This window comes from Lactuca virosa, chromosome 4, assembly GCF_052849685.1.
Source record: "Lactuca virosa cultivar CGN04683 chromosome 4, Lactuca_virosa_CGN04683_v6, whole genome shotgun sequence".
Lineage (NCBI taxonomy): Eukaryota > Viridiplantae > Streptophyta > Magnoliopsida > Asterales > Asteraceae > Lactuca > Lactuca virosa.
The window spans coordinates 234,372,392-234,383,200 of record NC_136429.1 but is presented as its reverse complement, the minus strand read 5'-3'; the positions used below and the strand labels follow the sequence as shown (position 1 = coordinate 234,383,200).

The 10,809-nt window shown below is 35.4% G+C and overlaps 1 pseudogene; it reads right to left on the bottom strand.

The window, feature by feature from the left end:
- Positions 1-8,670: 8,670 nt before the first annotated feature.
- On the bottom strand, positions 8,671-9,565 carry LOC145105714 (RNA-binding protein 1-like; annotated as a pseudogene).
- Positions 9,566-10,809: the final 1,244 nt, after the last annotated feature.

The window sequence follows — 10,809 nt, the reverse complement described above, 5'->3', positions numbered from 1 at the left end:
CTCATTCATCATACTATTCAACTTGCATGATTCCAAGTTTCTATCCAACTGAAGCCTTGGGAATGAGAATCTTTCCTTATTTGGTAAATTATGACACTACCACAAACGAAAGAATCAAGTCCATTTTTTTTCCAATATTGCTATCAATGGAATCATATAAACAACCATTTTTCACAAATGCCACTTGTAAGGATATTTAAAATAAATATAAAATTAAAAACTTTTATTTTATTTCAAAACTTTGCGGAAAAAACTTATCCTTATAGTGCAAATGCATACGGAAAAACTTGTTGTTATCTATTCCTAAGCAATATATCATAACTCCTAAGTAACAGCTTCAAAATTCTGATGCGATCGAAATCCACCTACGCGATCAGAATCAACATATACTTCCTTTAAGCTTTCTCTCTATCCTTTGATTCTTAAAACATCAACATGTGACCCAGTCACATCATGTAATGAGGATCTTAGAATAGAAACTTAACAGAGTTAGATAATGAGCTCTACCTGAAGTAGAGTCAGACTTATTGACTTTAACATCCTTATGTAAACTTGGCAGCTTTGCAATCAACGCCCCTTCCTTTGGCAAAATAAACATATGGACCCTTTGGTAATGGGACTATCTCAGACTTAGCCTTTCTCCTTACCATTTGGTCAACCGGGTTGACTATGGCCAATCCCTTTCCATTGGGAAGAGAATGCTTTTTCTGGATTTCCAGTGTCACCATTGTCACTGTCCATAAAGTTTTTGGGAAGTTGATCTTCTAATCAAATTTGCTTTACTATCGTTCCAAATCATTGCTGATTCAGCAGCACCAAGCAAATAGATATGATCATTAAGGTTCATGTCATAGTCTGTTTCATAGTAGTCCCAAAGGAACTCACTATGTGACTTAGAAAGTGATTGAACATCCAACTTTCTCAAGACTTTGACACCCAACTCTCCCAGCTTGTCAATATGTGACTTCATCTCTAAGATGTGATCACACATAGACCTTGCTTGCCATTAGGGCTTGACTGACCTTGAACTTGTGGGTTAGGGAGAATAATTGGAGGAGGTGGAGGAAGTAAAGTTCCAAGAGATTTGGGAAGATCATAGATGTCTGAACTAGACATCTTTTGGGAGATATTCAAGATAGTTGATCTAAAGTCCTTAATATAACACCCAATATGAAATATTAAGGCTAGGATCCAACAACCTATTTATAACTGGAAGAGGGATGCCGTAATCCGAGTTATAAAATAGTTGAAGGTAGGTAACTGACGATTTACCAATTTCCACCATGAAAAACGAAATAATGTAATTAGGTTATTAATTGGATTTGAAACTCCTAGATCTTTTGAGATTCATTGAACTTTTCAATGGCATGTTTCAATCTCGAGTGTGCCCTTCAGGTTTTGTGACTGGGATGCCGAGGATCACAAAACAAGGTGTGAAGTAACCATGCAAATATACTTGGTACCCTTAATATTTACCCCTCAATCGATGTGTCGGTTAACCACACGAGCTCCACCGATACTATGATAAATATTAAGTTACCCTTTGCTTACTTTGTTAAATCCAGGTTAGTGTGCCGGTTAACCACACACGCTCCACTAACGGTTTAAACAAAGTGCAAAGTGTAATTTCATGGATTAGCACCTTATTCATATTTTCCTAAGTAACTAAGATTGAGAATTTATAAGTGTTTAGTTACTTAGTATTTATCATTAATACTTTTAATGAAGGGAGAATTATAGTCCTTGTCCTCCCCGTTCGGCTAACGACCCTCCACCAGTCAAAGAAGCGGTGGGTGAGAGTGGACACCCATTAAACTGCCATTTTATAGGCAGTAACCTGATACCCCCCTTATAGACCGGCTTCGTGAATGAGGCCTACTAACAGTAAGACTGACTTTACTCTTATACATATATATAAATATTATTAACTTATAATATTATAAAGTATAAGGGTTGAATTTTAACTTTTAAAATTCTAAGGGCTAACTTGGAATTAAAGTATTCATAAGTGAAAACTTTTCAAATTCCAAAACTTGAGGGCAAGTTTTGAAACTATTCAAAACTAATTAATTCCATAACTTTTGAGTTTAAAGTAGTTTTAATTAAAAAAAAAAAAAAAAAAACTCTTCAAGTTCCATAACTTGAGGACAAGTTATGGAAGACTTTAAACTAATTAATAAAAAAAAAAAACTTTTTTTTATTGTAACTTATGGAACTAATTAAGGTTACACTTTTTTTTTAATTTAATGAAGAGACTCTTGAACCTCCATAACTTGAGGACAAGTTATGGAGTCATAAAATCATTTAATTAGAACTAGACTCTTCATTTTGTAACCTTTGCCAACTTTTATGAGTTTTATGATTCTTAAATGTGACTTTTCATATAACTTGAGGACAAGTTACAAAAACACACTTTGGAATCAACTCTTAGATTAAAATGGATTGAAAACAACTATTTCACACAACTTTTCTATTAATCTAAGAACCTCATAAGAACAAGATAATTCAAATCATCAATCTTCAAGAAATTAGCATGAACATACAAACTAATACAAATCTTGAAATTATGACAATTATCTTAGAAATTGGATTAGCATGAACATTACCACATCAAAAACAAGTTTATAAGTCCAAAAACATCTTAGGGTAATGTTCCTAGTCCAATTCCAGCCAAAACAATCGAATATATGCATCCAACTCGATTTTTCAGCTACTTTTGCAAGTATAACAAGAAAACAAACCAGTCTCTGATACCATTGTTGGGTTATGAGCATTCTAACACTCCTAAGTGTACATGCAACCCTAAATACCTTGGATCTATGTTTTCTCTATTATACATACAATTATGAACATCCAAGGTATTATCCTAATCTAGCATACAAAATAATAAATATAACAAGATAGAATACATACCTCTTTGATGTAGAATGTCTTCATGAAGCTTGAGTGCCTAGTGCCCCAAGTGTGACACCTCAAATGGTTCACACAACACCAAATACACTTGGAATAACTTGAGAGAAACTTGAACACTCCTTGAAATCGTCTAGCCCTCACACTCACACATTAGTCCATGATTTCTAGAGCCATGGGATTCTTTTATATGGTGGCTATTAGGGTTACACCATGTAACTCATAACTTTACCCATTCCTTATGCTCCATGGATTTTAACCTCCATGGAGTATCCATGGGTCACCCCATGGACTTAGTCCAACATAAGGAATCTTGGATCACAAGTCCACATATATAAGAATGAATGATTTACACAATCAACCCATATATTTAATTAGTCTCCTTTTGATCACTTAATTAATTCCAAATTAATTCTTGATCAATACTAATTAAATAACCTTATTAATATATTAGAACTTATAATATATTAACCAACCTTAAGTGTTATTTCTCTCATTATAGTCTATCAAAATGCATGATGCCATGCAACCCAAATGGACCATGCCGGGTCGGGTCAAGTCTTACCAATTATAGTTATGGACTTAGACATTAATCCAACATAGCATTCTCCTAAACTATACCTATTATAGTTTACTAATGTTCTACTTGGACTGTTATTTAAAAGACTCATTTTTCTACTAAGTTATGCTTGTACTTTAAAAACGGAGTTTTGTATAACTATAAAGTAACATAACTTTAAAAGAGTTTTTGAAATGTTTTGACAACTTATAAATGACATAAGTAACATTTTGAAAGATGTTTATACCAAACAATTACACAACTATCATTGTGTTCAACTTGTATTCCCCCTCCCCCCCCCCCTTCAAACAGTTAAAAGATTCATTACGGGGTATGAACTCACCTGATGTGGGTGATTCAAACGGGTATGCGTGTAAGGATGACAACTTATAAATGACATATAAGGACACATATTGACATGAATATAGTGTTTATAAACATCTATATGAAAGAAAGCACCTTCCGGGACTAGGAAACACTTTGACCAAGTGTTGGAATCACATGTGATTCATAAAAGGGAAGTGAAATGGCACAAACTTGAGTTTACTACCATGGGTTTACGGCCCAAGGGAGTTTACGGTCGTAAACTCATGGTCAAACATGCATATGTGTTGGTTTGAAAGCTAGGGAACTTTAGGGACTTTTGCTCTAGACAAGTATGAAAAAGACCAACCCGTTGAAGGCTTTTGATGAGTTTACGGCCCAAAGGAGTTTACGGCCGTAAACTCATGGTCATTGTGCACTTGAGAGTAGTTTAAGGTCCTAATCTCATCCATGAAGGGTCCTGGGTCACTAGCTTTGCATCTAGGAGGGTTTATGGCCAAAATGGAAACCTTAAAGGGGTTTAAGGCGTTAGGAGATGGCTTGGCCGTAAACTCCTTTTGTCCTTGTGTTCTTGATGTTTTCAAGTCACTAAGCATGGATACTAACTAGATAAGAAGTATAGGGAAGAGTGCTTACGATCTAGAAGCTTGAAATGGTCGATTTTGGCCAAGATCACTAGTGTGTGTTCTTGGTGAAACTTGAAGATCTAAGAAAAGAATGGTTTCTATGGATGAAATCATGGAAGAAGACTAGATTAAGAGATGTATCAACAAATCTAGGAAGAATACTTACTTATATCAAGATCTTGGAAGAAAGTCTTGATGATACTTGAGAGGATTTGAAGGAAAATCGGCCAAGGAAGGAAAGAATGAGAAAAATGGCCAAGTATCATCTATATACACTTGAGTTTACGGCCACATGAGTTTACGGCCGTAAACTCATGGTCTTGTGGCCGTGAACTCATTTTGATGAGGTTATGGTTTGATTTGCTACACTGTGGTTCTAGCAGGTACTTTCTAACACTTATTCCTTAAGTGTATTAGGCTCAAAACTCCTTAGAATGACCTTTAACAGGGCTAGAACTCAGTAGAGTTGATTGACTGGGTCTTAAAACCAAAAATTTTCCGGGTTGTCACATGTTGCGATGTCATGCAACCCAAATGGACCATGCCAAGCCGGGTCAAGTACATACCAAATATAGTTATGGACTTAGACACCTTATCCAACTTATACAACTTCTTTGGATCACCCTTATTCAAACCTGGAGGATCACTTTCACGAAGTCGAAGTAGAATTTGTATTTGCCTTTGTTTTTACATCTCTATTTCTAAAGCAACTTTCTTCTCCTCTTTCGAAAGCTCAACACTTAAACCTTTTCCCTTTCCTTTATATTCTTCAGTAGACTTGGGTTTCGAACTTGAACTTGAACCTCCAATTACAATTCCTTTTGTCAAAGGCTTTGTTATTGTTGTTGTTGAGATTATCGGATCATCCTTCTCAGGCATTGTCACTGGAATCTAAGTAGTTAAAACCTTTCCAACTACCTTCGCATCATCACCTGTTTTTCCAGAAACTCCTTCGCCTTTAGTTATGTTAACATTCCTCCTTTCTCTCCTTTGCACCCCTGTGACAACAAGTGGGGCATCCGTTGGCATGAAATTTGCAAACTTCGCAAGTGGAGCTAAGTCATTGTGAATGGCTGACTCTAGCAAGCAAAACTTCTGAGTTAAAAACTCATGAGTCAGTAAAGAATATGACGAAGATCCAGACTTTGACATTTGATGCTTTAATTCACCCAGCAGCTTGGGAACATTCCCAAAATTTGTAGCATCCACCTTAGCCTTCATATCATGTTTCGGAGCCATGGAATGATACTACTGAACCACTTTCGTTACTGCCTCAACAATTATATCAACCTTCTTGAGAAGAGAAGAATAATTGTTAATCAAATACTGAATTTCCTTTTCCATATCAGCTCTCAACTCTTCGATTTTTCTATTCACATCTTCTGGAACAGTATTGACATCTTTAATAAAAAGAACATGTCTTTCCATCGTAACAGTCTTCAACTCTTTAAGTTCTCCATTAAAAGAATCAGATTGAGCTTCTATTCTTAACTCATTGTTCTGGTCAAGCTGATCAAGTTTATTCTAAATTTGATGATCTTGAGCTTTCAGCATCACATCCACCTCTATGCCAGAAACTGAATGGTTACCCCCTGCGTCTACTTGTAATTGTAGCAATGAATTAAGCTTCCTATTCAGAATCTTAAATTGCTTCCCTGACATCAACATGTGATCGGGTATGTTTTCTTCTTCAGAATCGAATTCATTATCAGCAAATGAACCCACGATATCACCATCATCAGTTTCATCATCATTAATTATTTTTGGACCTTCTGTGGATTAGGATGGGAAAAAGTAATGGGTTGTTGCATGATATTTTCGAAGGTAGGTGAGTGGGTTGATGAAGTTATTTGGGAGGAAGTAGGAATAAGAAATGGTGGTAAAGAGAATGTGGTATCATCACCAGATGTTTTGAAAGTAGAAGAGACAATAAGATTAGGATTACCTTGGGCTTCTTCGTTCGATACTCCTTCACCCTTATTGACATTTGCGTCCATATTAGATATGTTCGCAGTGATGTCTGAGGTGCGAACCTCCTCAAAAATTGATTCGGTAGTCGACACTCCGAGTGGTGTGACAATTGTCTTCTTAGGAGTAGAATTCTTCGGTTGTTCACCTAGATTGATGGTTGTGTCGACTTTAGAAGTTTCCACATTGCCACCAGGATTTCCAATCGCCTCGAGATTCGACTTGACTGGAGAACCCCTCACAGGTGAAGAATTTCCCGTTTTATCATTTCCAACTGGAGATTTAGGAACTACTTCCTCATCCATTGAGTCTTCATTGAGAATTAACTTCCTCTGTTTCTTTTGCTTTTTCGAAATTCTTTTGGCCATGTCTTCAGCATGCCTTTTCTTCGATGCTGGAGATGCTGGTGTTGGAATTTCACGAAAGATAACCCCCTTTCTATTACCTTGAGGCTTGAAAGAAAATGTTGGTGAAAAACGTTTTGATCGTTCAGGTGAATGGCGTGGTTTACGAGCCATTTTCTTCAACCGTTTAATACACCTGATTTCGAAGGTACCACCTCCTTCGAAGGTATTACAGTTTCTTCAACAATAGGCTTGTGATTTTGTTTCGAAGATTTTTCTCCTTGAACAACTGTCTTAGGAGGCTTAGCCAATTTTTCAACGGATATAGGACTAGGTTTTGAGGGACTAGCCTGACCATCCTTCTTTGATCCTCTGCACTTCTTCAAAGGACCTTCAATTGACTTTTGCAAGAACAATCCAGTCTCAATTGATGGATTGATAGCCTGCAAATAAGCTACCAATATGGGATTTGCTGGATCAACATTAGGAAACACATTTGGATTATCTTCGGTAGTTTTTGGATAATGATACATCGAGAATTCAGCTGTTTCTTCATCTTCAGAAACCATAATTCCGTCCTTCTCATATACAAATTGCAGAATTAGGCTCCGGTAGCGAGCACAAGAAATCCCATTTACAACATTTTTATTCCCGATACTCTTCACAAACTCATCCCAAAGTTGAGTTGCATAGTCCACCGATAAGTCGTAGTAGATACCTGCCACCATAGCATAAACTTCCAATCTGGCTTTATCCAACCCCACACTTCGACCCGTCACGCATCGAACTGATATACCAAATAATAAATTCCATAGACAAGGCAACCCAGACTTCATAAATTCACTTATCTTTGTAAGAGTAGGTTATAACCCATCTCGTTAAACATATGAATGACTTTCTCATTTGTTGCCTTGTAGAAAGGTTCAGCACTGGGGTTATTGAGAATCTGAGCAAAAAGATTCTTCGTTAACCGGAACTTTTTATCATTCATCATCTGAAACATCACAATCTTCTTCGTCTTGATGTAAGTGGCCGTAGAACCCACAAGAGATAATCAAGAAATTGGTAGAGAAAAAGAGTATAACATTGCTGTCGATAACACTGAATTTTAAAGATAAACGATTAACATTTGCTATCCCTCTGGGTAAGCATTAATATCGCCTTGAACTTGATAGTTGGTGCTTTGAATCTTCATGATGGGTGGAGAAGAAACATCGTCAGTTGTTTGAGATGGTTGACCTTGCTTAGCCACCATTGTTAGGTTTTGAAAAGCTTGAAGAATATCAGCGAGAAAAGGGCACAAATCGTTTGAGAATTTTAAGTGAACGTAAAATTGGAATAGAATCCCCAAATCCCCTTTTATGCGTACACCCAATTTGAATTCCAAACGGTTGCAATTAAGATCATGCCATAGTTCTCCTTGAAAATCGCACTTATAGCCGTAAAGATAGCCACGTCCGAAAGGGTAACTATCACTTTTTGCCTTGGAAATCGTATACCAACCAAACCGTCACATCAGCTGCAAATGACTCAGACTAGTGGGGTACCCGCGCGATGCAGCGGACGATGTTTAGTTTCATTTTAGCAAATAAGGTTTAACAATTATGTTCTCGGTTGCAATTAGTTGCATTTTAACGAAGCGACGATCGGTTTTCTTTCAACCGACATCAAATTGTTATATTTGATGAATAGTTTCTTTCAGTGACGATATTCAACATTAGTTTAAAAATACTACGCAACGAAATCATATGCATCACTTCGCTAAAAGGATAAAATGGTAATACACAAGAACGCACATATTTTTGAACAGCTCCCAACAATAGCAATGTACTTTGGAAGTACATTGTTATCATTGGGCATAATTGACTTTTTTCACAAAAAGCAAAAATTTAAGTTATAACATTCTAACATATTTTGTGTTGATTAAACCATAGTTAAATCATCGATAATAGACATAAGGATAACCACCGTAAACAGGAACAAAGTAATTGCCTATTCCATTCCCACCAGAGAGGTAATTGTTGATTCCATTCCCACCACCATTATCATCTTTTAGTACAACCTTTTTGACCTCCACAAGCTTCCCACATAATTCATGGAAACTTTTTTGCATAACTTGTTCAACAGAATCTTCAGAATCAAAAGTGATAAAACCAAAACCCCTTGGCCTATGTGTTATGTTGTCACGCATCACAACTACATCTGTAATTCTACCGAATTTTTCAAAATAGACCTTAGGTAACCCCCTACAAAAATCTTCTTAATTTTTATATTACTGTTGCTAATAATAACATCGTTAGTTTTACATTTTTTATTTAATCTGTTTTGGTTGTATTCGTGTCTTGGTACAACCTTTTTCACTTCAACCTGTTAAGAATCAGAAAGCATTTGTCAAAAAGGATCATCTTAATTCAATTAAACCGTGAAACAATTTAGTCAAGGATTATCTTGAACAACAACATGCAAATATATTGATGGATTTTTCATGCGATTTAGGGAGTAATATGAAATCAAACAGACTGATTAAGCAAATTAGAAGTAATAAGTAGGGGATTAAAGAAAACAAACCGTTCTCCCAAGAATCCTATGTGTATTAAGAAGAACTTCATTCAGAGCGGATGCTTTAGAGAAGGAAATAAACGCAAATCAACGCAAATCCACAAGAACTTCCGGTGATTCTATGCAAATCCACGAGAAGTTCCAGTGATTCTATCTTTAGCAATTACAACGTCCATAACCTTTCTATACTTTCCGAAGTGTTCTCTCAACACATCCTCTGTTGTTTCCAGTGATAACCCACCCACAAATACCTTGATTTGATCACAACCCTCCATTTTGTTCCTAAACTTTAATAAAGCGGAAAAGAATCTACCTACACAGAAACAAATCCTGTGTTTCAGGCGAAACCAATACAGGGGTTTTGGTGTTGAAAAAGATTGGAATTTGCCCTAAATCAAAGAATTAGGTTGGAATTTAACCGAAAACAACAATCTTCGATCAGTAAGAAGGGAGTAGTCGAGCGGGGAGCAGGAATCGTATAAATAAATAGGTTGGCTTTAATTTTGGAATGGATTTCCATGAAATAGGTTTTGATCTTGCTAATTAGTACCAAAAAGACTCTGTATTGCTGATTTCACGTATTTGTTTTCTGATTTTTTGGGATGTACGTGGATGTGAACGAGAAACCAATCATTGGAAGATTAAGAGGCACACACATGACAGTTAAAGACTTTGACATATGATAGTAGGAGATTGAAGCTATTTATTTATTACAAAGGTGATGAGAAATTAAATTTGTATGGATGGGCGAAGACGTACCATTGACTCCATGGGACTTCCCTAATGTTACGCTAATTAAAAATCCTTTGGTTGAACTCTTGTCAACCATAAATACTTAATCCTCTTATAAATAATAGAGATAATTGTATAATAATAAAATAATTTTTTAGTCTTTTGGCACACTAAAGAGTCACTTCTTTTTAATCCATCTATTGATACGTAATTTTCATATTATATTTTTCTACTTTTGTACCTTTACTATATATTTTTGTTATTGTATTATAATATCTAATAAAAAAGTTATGTCACATAATGCCAAACAACTACCTTAATGACTTTGACTTTTTATATGCTTAATGTAAAAAAGAAATACATTTCGTGTCCAATATATATATATATATATATATATATATATATATATATATATATATATATATATATATGTCATAATCGTATAACTATTATTTTTTCATTAGTTTAATTTTATCTATTAACATGTTAAATGTTGTTACTAATATCTCATCATCAATATAGAATAAGAATAGTCAAAATTAAATCGAGAAATGTCATTCAACCTAGAACCTTATGTATTCATATAGAAAAAAAAGTGACGAAAAAAAAGTGACGAAAAAAAAACAAAGGACATAATTTCGTGGAAAATGATATTTTGCTCCTTTCATTTCCATGCTAAATAAAATACGTAGAGCAGTGAAAGCTACTATTACTTTTCTTAGGAAATATTACTTTTATATGATCAAAAAGATAACCCCTAGGCAAGTAAAAGGTAACGTCTCGGAAA